Raw genomic sequence first — 15,286 nt, 5'->3', positions numbered from 1 at the left:
GGTGTGTGTGTGTGTGTGTGTGTGTGTGTGTGTGTGTGTGTGTGAGATGGAGTTAGACGGTTGAAGCCAGCATGTATAGGCAAGCTGGAGTCTGCAGAGATGCTGCTGCTTGCACCTGCCCTAGCCCTCATTGCTTAGGCCCCTGGCCATATATGCCTGCTTCCTGAGTTTAGCCCAACTGGTTCGACTTGACATGTACGTTTTTCATTTCCATTAGAGTCACTCAGGACCATTTGCAATGGAATTTCTTTCTCAAACGTGTTTTTCAATTCTTTTCTTTTTATTTCCTACCTCGACTGTAACGTTGCTTGGACTGATCTGCCTGCTGAAAGGTCAAATACTCCAATTTGGGGGCAGAGCCTAGAACACGAACATGCTCAACAGTGTCCCTTAGGGACACCAGTTCTCAGCATGGCCTTTGCTGTTGTCTGCTGTGGTGTCAACCCCTTAGTCACCCTGTCAGAGTAAGAATCCAGGCCCCTGTGCCTGCCTGGTTAGCGTGACCTCCAAGTCACTCAGGGCAGACCCCGTTCCTAAGGAGCAAACACAAGGAGTTCTCCTGTTGATGGCAGAAGTTCTCAGTGTGTGCAGGTTAAACAGGGAGAGGTGCTCCTCACAGGGCTTCCTCACTTTGGCTCTGACGTTGAGAGTTCAAACTCCTGATCATTCTGTTGTCCTCCCTTGTATCTTAAGGAGCCTGGGCTCCTTCCTGTAGATTTTATCATTGTATAATTTATGCACCTGCTCAGTTTACTCTGACCCAGATTTATCTAACCCAGGGAAATGCTAATTAGTTTCTGCTGCCTTGGCAGTGGCTACCCCCAACCTTTCAGGATTATCGTGAATAATTGAGAGCTCTGGCATACAGAGCCACGTTGCTACAGAAGCCTTGCTGGGCCCCTGGGAGGCTCACTTCGCTGCCGCTGGAACTGCAGGTCCATTTGGCTAGAACATTGTCATGGTTATTCCATGGGCCATAGGAAAGAAACCTGTTTGCATCGGGTCACAAGATGTACCATGTGTAAGAGTAAAATCGAAGCCCCGTTCAAATCACCAGCCTGTGTCTGTAGCATTTTCTGCACTTCCTCATTTCATCACGCTTTAGTATGAAAGCCGTTTTCTCATCTATAAAATGAAGTACCAGGGCCTGTCCTCAGGTCTCCAAACTGAAGATCAGATACTTAGGCTTGAGTTCAGGCTCCAATAAATTATAAATATGAAAACCTCACCTTATTTTTAAAATTATTTATGTGTGTGCACCTGTGTGTGTGTGTGTGTGTGTGTGTGTGTGTGTGTGTGTGTGTGTGTGTGTGTGCGCGCGCGCACGCGCGCGCGCACATGCACGCACCAGAGTCCGTATGTAGAGTTCAGCGGATAATTTGTGGGAATCCATTCTCTTCTACTATGTAGGTCCCAGGGATTGAACTTACATTTTCTAGTTTGGCAGCAAACACCTTTCTATACTGGTCTATCCTGTTGGTCCCAATCAGTATGCCTTTTTAAAAATTAATTTTTGTAACTTCTTGAATAACATTTTATTACTTGAATGCTATGGTATAAACCTCTGTCATAGGATTAGAGAACTTGAATAACTTTTGTTTGTAAGTAACTTGAAATTTTATGTTTTGTTTTGCATGCGCAGAAAGGAAACCAGCTTGCCTCCTATCTGGAATCTAGTCTCAAAGCTATTTTGTGGGATGTGGGGTTTGCAGATATTTAGGGGCCATAAGGAATTGTAAGTGTTACTCCTCTGGGTGCAGTCTGCATGCTCCGCCTGACACAAAGACTTTTCTCAACATCACTTAGCATGGTGCCCGAGTCTGGGTGCGGGATCCCTGAAGATTTGTCTGTAGACTCAGACACAGTGTCTTCCAGCGGGAGCTCCGTGGTGGTGCTGCACTTTGGCAAAGCGATTGCATTTCCCTGCTCTCACCAACATGGTTGTAAAAGAAGCAAGGCTTTCTTCTGAACTTGTTCTCGCACCAGAAAAATCAAGTCAGTACTTTCAGGACCTTATATCTGAATAAGATAGCTACCCTTGCACGCCTTTAATCCCAGCATTTGTGAGGCAGAGACAGAGGGAGAGGCAGGCAGATCTCTGAGTTTAAGGCCAGCTTGGTCTACAGCATCAGTTCTAGGACAGCCAGGGCTATACAGGAAAAGCCCTGTCTCAAAAACAAAAAGATAGCTACCCTTCCCAGTTTTAATAATTCTTTTGTATCAACGAGCAACCTCTTGTGTTGTGCATTTGTGCACCTTTTGTGTCTATGATTCAGAAAACTCTAGCTGTGTAAGCGGTTCAGCGGAGAAGTGTAAGATCCTTAATGTGAGGAAAAGCTTGCTAAACCCACTCTTTAATGCTTGTTTATTTTATTATACACATGACATTTACTGTTCTCCTTCTATCGGAGAGCTTGCAGGTTTTGCTCTGTTACACTTTCCCATTATGTATTTTATGCTAGACAATGTCAATAAGACAGCTGTAATTAAACAGGGCCAGGATTTATCTTATAGGCTGTTATTCAATTAAAAGATTATAGAGGTGAAGAGGGTTGTTTTCATCTGCTTTGCATACAGGAAACATCACGGGCTTGCCCTGCCTTGCAGGCGGGGAAAGTCTGTTTACGTTTCTGCAGGCATGTTTTATGTGATCTAAGAAATACAGGCTGGATGTCTGCTTAGCGGCCAGGTGTTAGCTTTGGTGTTGAGTGCTATGGGTCGACTCTGCAGGTGTGCACTGTTGGGGGAAGTGTCATCAGGCATGCGCCTGCTGCTGAGCAGCTGGGACATGCAGGTGTGAAGCGGAAGGCAGAATCACACTAAGGAATCAGAAAAGCTTTGCTGTTCATTTTACACCGACTGCATGCAGAAATGTAAATATTTTAGACATGTCGGATTAAATAAAATATCAGTTTCAGTTAAAAATTTAATCTATGGTTATTATTATTTTTTTCATTTTCTAATTTAAGTTGGTTATTATGAAATTTAAATTACATGTTTGCATAGCCCCTTCAACTAATAATCATATGACTGATTTTTACTGAAGAGGCCTTCACTTTCTGGAAACATTAATTGTTAATGTATGACATTAAAATTTCCTTTAGAGCTACTTCAAAGGTTTGTTCCTCTCTAAGAGGTTTCATGATAAAAAGTCAGTTTTAAGTTCCGGGTGTATGTGAAGGAGGCACTCTTCCTAGCAATGAGCGCCGTCTTGTGGACTGTGCTGGTATAGCAGCTTGTTTTTTTTTCTCTGCTGTTAGGACCTGGACTGCACAGTAGATGTTTGTGGGTGGGGTGGGGAGGACAGAGAAGGAAACCCCAAGAGTGAGGCAGAGCTGGCCTCTTCCTTGAGGTATCATTCCCTTTAACTGTATCATTCTGACTCTGGGATGTATCTCCTCTTGGGAAGATAGTAAAATGTCAAATTTTCTTTGATTTTTGTTTGTTTGTTTGTTTCAAAATAACAGTTCCATACTTCTTTTCCTATGAGAAACTCAGGGGTTTAAAAATTATTAATACATACAAGTAAGTTTCCTTAGAATGAGAACGAGTTACATAAAGACATCCCATTATATTTTGTTGAGGATTGGTTTTTAGAGCTAGTTATTGTGGTTCAAATGTAATTCGAGCTGGGGATGTTGAGACAGGAGGATTTCTACAAGCGCAGGTTCAGCCTGAACTGCTGAGTGGGACCCTGTTTCAACAGAAACACCAGAAAACAGAAGGAGCAGAGTCTTTTGGGAGGCATGTTTTCTAAGGGGAGAGATGGCCGAAGGGTCACGGGTTCCTTGTTTCTAACTGTTTTCTTAGATACACATTGTATGGACAAAGAAAGAGTAATTGTTCAATTCATATGTCTCCACCACCCCATCTCCTATTCAGAACCTGTCAAAATACCTAGGCTTACTGAGATCTTAATGACAATAATTAAATTCTCAGGATCTGGGTTATTTCAGCCCAAATCAGTAAAACCATTACGTTATGATAGTGAGCCAGCCTGCTAGCCGGTCCCCACAGTCTTTGGCACCTTCCCACGTGGAGGCCAGAACAGCTGTGGCCGCTCATACGAATGGATGGGTTGCATGTCTTTCAGTGTGGACAACCTGGTTTCCCATTCTATGCTACCTTCTCTGAGCCCCCCAGACTGTGAGGAAGCATTCTGATTGTGAAAACAGAACACGAATATCAGTGTTTGTTGAAAGCCTGGAGAAATGAAGGTGCTAGCCAGCCTGCACTGCCCCCAGGGAGGATGCAGTTCCCAAGGCAGGCCATTAGTGTTTTCCCAAGTGGGAAAGAGCAGAAATAACCCTTTCATTCTGAGGAAAACATTGTCTGCTACTTAATAACTAAAGTGTACTCATAAGCTTCTCCAGTGTGACAAACAGCACTGTGTTTATATTACATACACTGCTCTTATTGTTCATTAGCTATTGAATTCCTTGACAACGTGAAAAAAGATCATCCATTCTTTCTCCGATTCATCATTTATATTTACAGTACTTGTTTTCGCTAATGATTGTTCAGTTCTTGTTAGCATTTTCAGAAATCTGTTTTTCCATAGCTGCCAGTAGGGGCTTTCATGATGAGTGTCTTGATCCACTCCCCTGGTCAGAGGGTGACAGCTGTCGTTGGCTTGGGCAGAGAAGTATCCCCGCACAGGATACTGCAGACTGTCTGCACCATCTCCCATGGTGTCCGTCCATTCCTGCTGCTTTTGTTTTCCCAGTTTGGAAGCAAAGCAGTGAACTGGAAAACTCCCCACAGATTAGCAGCAAGCCCAGTCCTCTGAGAGGATGAGACACGTGGTCTCTTTTGACACAAACAGTCAGCCTTGTGTGTGTGACCTCGTAGAGACAGGCCCTACAAACATAGAGATCAAGGTACCTGTTCCTGCGTAGACTTGTCCACACAAGGGCTTCAAGGACAGCAGGCTTTGGGTCTCCTCGTCACTGGTCTCTTGAGTCCATAGAGATTTAAAGCTCTCATCTACCTCAGTGAGGGGTTAAGTGGCTGCTCCTGCTGTCATTTTCCAACCCAGGAAGCAGCATGGCTGCTTGGGCTGCTAATCTCCAATAGTTCAGAGGTTTGTTAGGAGGGAATGCTATTTGGCATCTTGCAAGGAGCTGGTCCCCAGAGAGCAATGGTTACTGTGAATTAGTGATGCGGAAGCCCCTCCCTCTGCCGCTGCTGCTTCCTGCAGTGTGTCCAAGACTGATTAAACAAATCATTGCAGGTTGTTGAAATACCATCATGAAAAATTAAATGGCTGGAGAACAGCTTAGGGGCAATTATAGGGCTCTGCATAACAGGTTCTTTGAAGAGGTTCAGCTACGCATTTGGTGTGCTTTGTGGAATGCCTTTCAGGTCTTGCAAACATGAGATCTCAGAGCAGGGCCCCTCCTGCGGTGACGGACACCCCAACTGGAATCAGCTCACTGCTGAGGCCCTAAGGCAGAATGTTCCACTCACCTGTTTAGGATCAGACTGATGGCTAGGTAGCTCCAAACCCCAGGAAAAGCTGGGGTTACTCATGGCCATAGTGGAGACAGGGTGTGAAGCCAAGGACAGCCCTGGGACTGCTGGAGCTGAGCTCCCCTGATGGGCAGACCTTTTGGCTGTCCCCTGAAGACCAAGGTCTCCAACTCAGCGCCAGGCTGCTTATATCACTCTCAAGCAAAGGGTAGTGTCTATTGGGGCGAGTCTACGAGAAAGTGATGGAAGAGCCCAAAGGTGGAGAAGAGACATACAGACATTGGTTCTGTCTCTTACTGGATGTGGTGCCTTGGGATATTTTCTTTCTCTGAACGTTGTCAGTTTCACACCTATAAAAGACCCCAAACCTGCACTATGGTGCTGTGTTGAAGACTAAAAACATTAATTGTAAAAGATTCCACGCTACACTCACCATATGTCACTGCCCAGGAACTAGGAAGTCCCTCTTCGGTATTTGATGTCATACAAAGACTAGTGCTTTCTACCATATAATTGTTTGATAATTTGTTCTGAGACATGGTCTCATGTGGTCCAAGCAGGCCTGGAACTGGTTGTATGCCTGAGGATGATTTCTGGTTTCTGATTCCCTTGCCTCCATCTCTAGAGTGCTGGGATTCTGGTGTATGCCACCCTCCCTGGCTTACACAATGCTGGGGCTTGAACTCGGGACTTTTTGTGTGTTAGGAAAGCACTCTCCCACCTGAGCTCTATCTCCAGGACGTATTTCACAATGTTTTGATTGTTACAGTGCTAAGATTCAAAGCTAGGTCCTCATGTTTGCCAAGCAGTATCCATGAGCCAATCCCTCTGCTCTAACTGTCCAGGACTCATGTTAAGGCTCTATACCACTGGAGTGAATGAATACATGGCTGTGATGAAGGAGGCAGTGTTAAGTTCATGGCCCATTGATAAAAACCCCATCGATAGCACTGAAGCCCTGGCTGTGTGCACATTACCTTAGTTAATCATTGTAAAAGTATAATGGAGTGTGTACTGTTTAGTAAGGAAGAAACTGAGGAGCAAAGACATGAAGCTGCTCATGGTCATGTCATGTATGGGGAGGTTTTGTTTGACATCAGAGTGTATGTGAAGAAGGATGCTTAAAAGAAATCCCACACTAGCTCAGAATTGAGAATAATAGAGGGTTATTTATTTAGGGGTAGACTCACAGATCAGAATCCTCTGCTGGAATGGAAACAACAACCGAATCCCGTAACTGGAAAAGAAGCTTTACATAGGCTTAAGTAGTATAAGAAGCCACGCCCAAATGGGCGGGTAACGTAAAGGTTACTGACAGTAGTGATGGGGAAGCTCAACCAATCACATCTGGTTAGGCTGTGGCCGCCTGTAGCCCAGGTAGAAAAACCTGGGTAGGTAGGTGCTCGCGCTCTCTCTACACGGTGCTTGACTTGACGGACCATTTTGAACTTTGGACCTCCCACTCTTGTAGGGTGAGTTCCCCCCTTTTTCAATTATTAAATTATATCTGTTGTTCTTGAGCTGGTCTGGTTATTTATCGTACGCCAACACGTACACGGCAGAAATTCCTACAGCATGTATGCGTTTCCACTTTCTCACACTGCATTTGTCTTTTCAGAAAGAGCTTTATTTTTACATGTGTACATGTGTGTGGTGTACATGTAGTCTCTGTCTCCTCATGTGTGTGTAGGCCCAAGATTGACACTGGGGGTTTGTGGTAGTTTGAAAGGAAACGGCCCCCAAAGGGAGTGGCACTGTTAGGAGGTATGGCCTTGTTGAAGGAAGTATGTCACTATAGGGGTGGGCTTTGAGGTTTCCTGTGCTCAAGCTACTCCCAGTGTCACAGACTACTACTTCCTGTTGCCTACAAGATGTACTACTCTCAGCTCCTTCCCCAGCACCATGTCTGCCTGCATGCCACCGTGTCCTGCCATGGTGATAATGGACTGAACCTCTGAACTGTAAGTGAGCCACCCCAACGAAATGCTTTCCTTTATAAGAGTTTCTGTATCACGGTGTCTCTTCACAGCCATAGAAATAGATTGGTGTGGTCTTCATCCTTTGCTCTTTCTTTATCTAATTCACTGAGGCTCGGTCAGTTAATTGAGCACTCAAGTGAAGTCAGAGCTTGTCCATGGCTCGTCAGCTAGCCAGCTTGTTCTGTGGATCCATATGCCCCTCTGGCTTTGCCTTCTGAGGGGGATTAAGGGCACTTGCTAGACTTGCTTTCATGTGGAGCTTAGGTATCCGACTCACTATCTCATGCTTGCATGGCAAGTCCTTTCCCTGCTGAGTCACCTCTCCAGCCCTCAAGGAGAGAATGTTGAGAGAAGACTAGAATAGTCACTTTAGGACACATTCTGTCTTTTTAGAGCAAGGGGTGGTTCTTTGATCTTTCTTGTAGGCTGAGTTCTAGTTAATTTTCTCTTTGCTGTGACGAAAACAACCAGCAAAAGCAGTTTGAGGAAGGGAAGACTGGCTCACACTCTAGAAGGGACACAGTCCATCATGGTTAGAAGATATGGCAGGCTACAGGAGTGGGAGGCAGCTGGCCATATTTGGTGTGCAATCAGGAAGCAGAGGGAATAGGCAGTGGGGTTAAGCTGTACGACCTGAAGGCTTACCCCCAGTAGTGATTCACTTTTTCTAGTGAGGACTCACAGTCCCCCCAAACAGTACCAGAGCAGAGGACCAAGTATTCAAACACATGAATCTAGAGCAGTGGTTCTCAACCTTCCTAATGCTGCGACTCTTTAATACAATTCCTTATGTTGTACTGAGCCCCAACCATAAAATTATTTTGGTTTGTACTTCGTAGCTGTAATTTTGTTGCTGTTATGAATCATGATGTAAAATCTGATATGCAGATGGCCTTAGGCAACCCCTGAGAGAGGGTCATTTGACCCTCATGGGGGTCATGAGCCACAGGTTGAGAAACACTATTCTAGAGGGATTTTTTCTCAACCTACTCTGAGAAGAGTAAGAAATTTAGTAGAATAGTCATTGGGAAAAAAAGAAAGAAAAACAGGGTGAAGTGGGGGAGTGGTGTGGGAGGTCCAAATGATTGTTTATAAATGTTTGTTTACATTTAAAGGGGGATATGATATAAAGAAGAATACTTTGCATTGGTATGGATCTTGGTTTATTGATACAAACTTAAGGCCGGTTTTGTTATATGTATTTTTCTGTTCTTGATTAAGGTATTCTGTTTGTGCAGCTCATTTAAAAATGTAATGTATCATTAAGAAATATAGGTTAATAGAGAGTCATCTATAATAGTCAAGCTTTTAGTCATGTTAGTTGATTTTCTAGATGTACAGGGATGTATTTCAGATGGATAGGTATTCTTTAAACCTTTCAAAGACTAACAGAATATGGCATTTAAAATGTTTTAAGAAATTAGGACTTTTCATGACATGAGACACATCTGCTCCTGGCAGCACCAATCTACTTCAAGAGGAAGATGCACATTGAAGAGGCTCCTTATGGAGTTTGTTAGCCATTTAGGCAAGAAACTGCTCTTGCCTGAACTGCTTGATGTTATGCTGTAGAACTGGACATACAGGATCCACAGAGAAATGACTGCTTAACTTGCCTAAAGGTCAGATGGTCCTTCAGGGTTCCTGCTTCATGAAAGAGTCTGCTAGACATTCTGCATGACACAGAAGAAAGTGACTGACAAACTGCCAATATAGGCAAAACTGCCTTTGAAATTTCCTGCTTCATGGAAACATCTGTTGGATACTATGGGCCTGTAGGCTGAGGAATGGATGCCCCAATGATATAAAAGAACTTTGGGTGACTGTCCAGGCAGGAAGATCTGTCTGTCAATTCTAGAGTTTTAAAAGTTGCTTACAATGCACTTCCTGTTAACTTAGGTAATATTATATCCTTCTGGAGTCTTTGATGTAATTAAAAAATAGATAGTTATAATTATAGTTTCCCTTAGTTATGATAAAAGATAAGATAGATATAAATATTATAACTATAATTCTTGCTTGATAACTGTTTTTTATATGTAATTTTACTATATTAAAGTTAAAACCTTCCCTTTTATTTAAACAGAAAAGGGGAAATGGTGTGGGAGGTGGTCCTATATATGTGCTGTTTTATTGGTTAATGAAAAAACATCTGTGTTGCCCTGTGATAGGGTAGAGTAGACCTAGGTGGAAACTAAACTGAATGCTGGGAGAAAGAAGGTGGAGTCAGTGAGATGCCATGGAACTGCTATAGGAGACAGACACAAGTTGCCAGCTGAAAAACCTTGTTGGTAGGCTACAAGCCTTGTGGAAAAATAATATAAATGGGTTAATTTAATATGTAAGAGCTTGCTAGGAATATGCTATAGTCATTGGCCAAGCAGTGTTTTAAAAATATAGTTTCTGTGTGATTCTTTTGGTTCTGGGTAGCCGGAAACGAACATGCGGCCTCCTACAACAGGGGAGATGTTGGGTTGTAGTACAGATACAGCCTATGCTGGAACTCTGGGCCTGGATTTGTCCTTCATAGAAACCCAGAATTCGAGTGGGGTCTGAGCTATTCACTAATTCCCCATGAAACAACCATTGGTGGGTGCCAGCGTGATGTGGGAAGGGCCAAGGCCTCTGGCAGCTGTTCTCTTCAGATAGGCCCCTTCCTGGGGAGACTGAGGACTGAAAGGTGACACAGATTGTGGCTGCCTTCCCAGCAGCCCATGGTGCCGGAAGGTTCCCTGGAAGTGCACTTCAGCATCCACAAGCTGGACTATTAAGCATTAATTTGCAAAGTGGAGGTAAATAATTCTTAATGTTAGAATGCAGACTTTAAAGCAGTAATTACGGAAAGCATTGGGCGTTTCATCCGCTTTGTTCCTCGTGAATGCTATCTGTTTCCACTTCAACCTCCATGCCAAACTGGCTATTTGTGAATTTGGTCCTAGGCTCTGCGCCGCCCTGCTCTTCAGCCTGTCATTGTCGCCCCAGGCTGTGCACAGAAAACCTCTGCTCTTCCCATTCTAATGAAGTCGTTTACACAGCTGTCACTCTGGCTGTGTTCCGGAGAAATCTTCTTTCTTGTTCATCAGGGTTTAGACCTAGAGGTAGCGCCTTCAGCAAAGAATGACTTTCTTACACACACCACTAATAAAGACATGGCCTCTTAGGTGCCTAGTTATGTATATCCTAAAGGCATTTGAAATATTCATCTAGTTTTGTTCTCTATGAAGAAACGCTGGGAGAAGGGTAGGGCTTTGGCACTGTTAATTCTGGCTGCTTCCTCAGTGCCCAGGTGGTCACAGACTCCAAACCACCTGCTGCTTTGTGCTTATTGACGATGAGAGGATAGTCAGGCTTGGAGGGTCTCCATTTTAGCCCTCTACACCTGAAGATTTGTCTATTTTCTGTGATTCCCTCTCATTCCTTACGACTTGACAAGCATTTGTCGAGTGCACAGCACATGCTAGGCATGCCTCTACATGCTTGGAATATGGCAGCAAGCAAAGCACACGGGAGTGCCTTCTCTGAACAGGCTTCCGGTCCTTCAGTTCCTGTGCTCAAGTCCATCCCCCAGTGCTTGGTTCTGGAAATGCCTCTCATTCCTCAAGCTTTCTGAACGCTGCTTGAATACACTCACTCCAATTTCCATGACCAGGTTTCTTATCATCACATGTGTGTGGTCTCCCTTCGTCGTTTGGTGCCCTGCTCTTTCCTCGGCTCTTATAGTCCTTCGCTGCTCACACAATCAGGAGTTTTCCATGAGCAATTTGGAACTATTACAGCCTCGTCCCCTCTCCTCCGGTCCTTGGGTCTGTCTTTCTCAGACTTCAGCAATAGCCGTTTCCCTAACCTGCTCACCTGACAGTAATTATTTTAGTCTTTCAGGTCTACATTTCAGGCTGCTGGCAAGCATTTGCTGTGTGTCAGGAGCTTAAGACCGTCCCCAGTCCTGATGAGTCATGAGAAAGGCTCCCAGGCCTCAGCATATGCTGGGACTCAGGGCTCTGATTTATTGTGCAGTAAACAGATCCAAAGGAAGTCAGCAAAGGCAAGTGCCGCAGGAGGCAGCCGGGGCCGTAAAGACACCCAGGTCACACTTCAAGGAGTTATGAGGACACAAACGGCATGTTGCCTATCAGGGAAACCCGTGTCACACACCGATCCAGATTATATCCTAGGGTCTGGTCAGGCGGGTACCCCTATTTGACACATGAACAAATTCCAGGTTCCAGAAGGAAAGCCAAGAGTCCCAAGCAAGCCACAGTATTTCTTTGTGAATATCTTTAATTGGCCACTATGGATTGCATTATAGTGTTTATATGAACGGCTTAGCATAGAGAGCCCCATCTCCTGGTTATGAAATAGTGGGGGTCCTTCATAAATTCAAGCTTTTGATTGCCAGCCAGAGGCCAACTTTGCAAACAGGCCCTTCTAAGGATAGCGAAATCTTTCATGATACATGAAATCTTTCCTCCACACTCTTAAAACACAGCTCTGTTATCATTCATTCATGCAGTACTGACTGGCGTCCACCGTGTTCAAACACAGTTTTAGAACCAGGGTTGTGGGATAGGCAAGAAGGATAAATTATGTCTCTTTTTATTTATGTGATCTACAGGAGAAGACAGCTGATGAAGAGAAGAACAGATATATAACTTATATCTATCTATATCTATCTATCTATCTATCTATCTATCTATCTATCTATCTATCTATCTATCATCTATCTATCTACAGGTGGTTATCAAAACTGAGAGGACCCAGGTTCAATTCCCTGCACCCACATAGCTGCTCACAACTGTCTGTAACTCCAGTTTTACGGCGTCTGATGCTTTCATACAGACATGCAGGAAAACATGAATGCACATGAAATAAAAATAAATTAAAAAAAGACTGCAGTAATAGAAGAGTGGGTTGGGGATGGCACTATTGAGTTCATCAGGCAAGGTGCACCTGAAGAAACAGGATTCTGCCCGAGACCTAAAGGGACATACAGGAAGCAGATGTCCCAGTGGTGTTTGTGTGTGTTTACATGCTGAGCCAGAGGACACACTCAGTATCTCTATCCAGTGCCACTTACGTCAAATATTTTCAACAGAATTTTTAAAAATATTTATTTATTTATTATGTATGCAATGTTCTGCCTGTGTGTATGCCTGCAGGCCAGAAGAGGGCACCAGACCTCATTACAGATGGTTGTGAGCCACCATGTGGTTGCTGGGAATTAAACTCAGGACCTTTGGAAGAGCAGGCAATGCTCTTAACCACTGAGCCATCTCTCCAGTCCCCTTTTCAACAGAATTTATATGACAATTAAAATAGCAGTGTAGGAGAATTAGCACAGTTACACAAATAGCTTTTGAGTATCCACTAAGTCCAAATGGTTGATACATTCTAAGGGTTGAAAATACCTTAAATATGACAAGATTTACAGTTCACAGAGACAGTCATTTAAACATTGACTGGGCAGAGTTCTGTGGCAGGTACTGGGGGCTTACTAAGATGAGCAAAAATATCCGTAACATACATTATTGAATTTGGATCTCACAACCCCTGCAGGAAGTGGTGGGGGAAATTTACTGGTCTCGTTACTGACAAGTCATGGTCACAGGGCTCGTAAGGGTCAAGGTAATCTGTCATATTTTCTGGACACAGGAAAAGGGTAATGCTTATTTTACCTTCAAAGCTCCCTCTAGCCTGTCTTAGCCCTTCCCTTTATCTTTCACCTGTCTTCATGTGAGTGAATCCTCTTCCTGTCTTTGAAGGGGACCAAACTTTTGTTATTTTTGTTGTTGTTTCATTTTGTTTTGAGACAGGGCCTCATTATACAGCCCACACTGGTGTGGATTTCACTATGTGGTCCACCATAGCCTTGAACTCTCAATCTTCCTGTCCCTTACTTTCAATTGTTAGGGTTACTGTATATTGCCTTTATTATGCTTAGGTATGTTCCTTGTAACCCTCTCCAAGACCTTTATCATAAAAGGATGTTGTATTTTGTCGAAAGCTTTTTCAGCATCTAATGAGATGATCATGTGGTTTTAATTTTTCAATTTGTTTATATGGTGTATTACATTGACAGATTTTCGTATGTTGAACCATTCCTGCATATGTGGGATGAAGCTGACTTGATCATGGTGGATGATGTTTTTGATGTGTTCTTGGATTCAATTTTCTACTATTTTATTGAGTATTTTTGCATCAATGTTCATGAGTGAGATTGGTGTGTAATTCTCTTTCTTAGTAGTGTCTATCTGTTGTAACATGAGGGCCGGCTTGTTGGGGTTTCTGTCCTGCCCAGTACCCCACAGCCGGTAAGCCCCAAAGAAATCACACAGAGAGTCTGCATTACTTATAAACTGATTGACCCATTAGCTCATGCTTCTTATTAGCTCTTGTAGATTATATTAACCCATTATTCTTATCTATGTTAGCCACATGGCTTGGTACCTTTCTCAGCGGGGTAGATTACATCTTGCTTCTTCCGTGGTCTGGAAAGGAATGGTGAGGAATGGGCTTCCTCCTTCCAAGCATTCTCCTGTTCTCATCACCCCACCTCTACTTCCTGTCTGTTTGACCTGCCTATATTTCCTGCCTGGCCGATCAGCATTTATTTAAAACATGATTGACAGAATACAGACAATTCTCCTGCACCAATCTGTGGTTTGGATACCAGGGTAATTGTAGCCTCATAAAAAGAGTTTGGCAATGTTTCTTCTGTTTCTGTTGTGTGGAACAGTTTGAGGAGTATTTGTATTAATTCTTCTTTGAAAATCTTGTAGAATTCTGAGCTGAAACCATCTGGTCCTGGGCTTTTTTTGGTTGCAAATATGGTGCCCCCATATTTGGTGGGACCAAAGCTTTTTGATACTTCCCTCTGTTTATCTTTTTTGTTTTTTGTTTTTCAAGACAGGGTTTCTCTGTAGCTTTGGAGCCTGTCCTGGCACTCACTTTATAGACCAGGCTGGCCTTGAACTCACAGAAATCCGCCTGCCTCTGCCTCCTAAGTGCTGGAATTAATGGCATGTGCCACCACCACCCAGCTTTTGTTTATCTTATTTGTTTATGCTTACGGGTAATTAATAATGAAATGTTGATTAACTGCTTTATAAGTAGCAAGAGATGCAAAGGAAAATGGGAGAAATTTCCTATCTTCAAGGGGCAGTCAGCCTAATAGTAGGGACAATATCTCTGAGACTTCCCCTCCTCACCCTCCCCTTTCTTGTCTCTTCAAAATTCTGTTCCTTTCTCAGCAGAAATGTCACCTGCACGAAGTTGTTTCTATTTGCTCTGGTTATCTTAGCATTTCGACGTGGCAGTTATATATTTGTAGTTCATGGCTGTTTTCACCTTCTTCGAGTCCCCTGTGATGACATTCAGGAAGAGGCTTTATTTGAGTGAGTGTGTAGTGCTTCATATGGTGTAGACGCATGCCAACACTGGGTTAATTCTAACAGCTATTTCAAGCTTGGCTGAACACAGTTTTCATGATCCACCACAAACACCTTTCCCAGCTCTGCCTCAGTCCGTCACTCTTACAGAGGGCCTTGGTGGAAATAACCTCCTCCTCCTTCCTCACCACAGCTGACTATGGGAATGCACATATTGCCCACAGATTGTCGACTCACTGGCTGACCACAGTGTAACAGCTGGTCTACTTTCACAAGTGTGTATTAAGACAAAGATGCTTCATCGGTGTGGATGCTTTTGCCCTGTTATTCAGTGTGTTATGGAGCTTGGTAGCCACGTTGATCATGCTCGTCTATGCTCAAGGAAAGGGAGTTGGTCAGAGAGAAAAAGATTACAGATGAGATTGAGTGTGAAGGCTCTGAGTTCCTGGA

General features: G+C 43.7%; 1 protein-coding gene across 1 annotated transcript in view; it reads left to right on the top strand.

Annotated features, from left to right (window-relative positions):
* The window catches only part of Tmem117 (transmembrane protein 117), a 385,423-nt gene that overhangs the window by 26,586 nt on the left and 343,551 nt on the right, over positions 1-15,286 (top strand). The gene's annotated exons all lie outside the window — the stretch shown is intronic.

Source organism: Microtus ochrogaster, chromosome 15 (genome assembly GCF_000317375.1).
Source record: "Microtus ochrogaster isolate Prairie Vole_2 chromosome 15, MicOch1.0, whole genome shotgun sequence".
Lineage (NCBI taxonomy): Eukaryota > Metazoa > Chordata > Mammalia > Rodentia > Cricetidae > Microtus > Microtus ochrogaster.
Note: the sequence above shows the minus strand (reverse complement) of the source record. Positions and strands in the feature narration are given on the sequence as shown.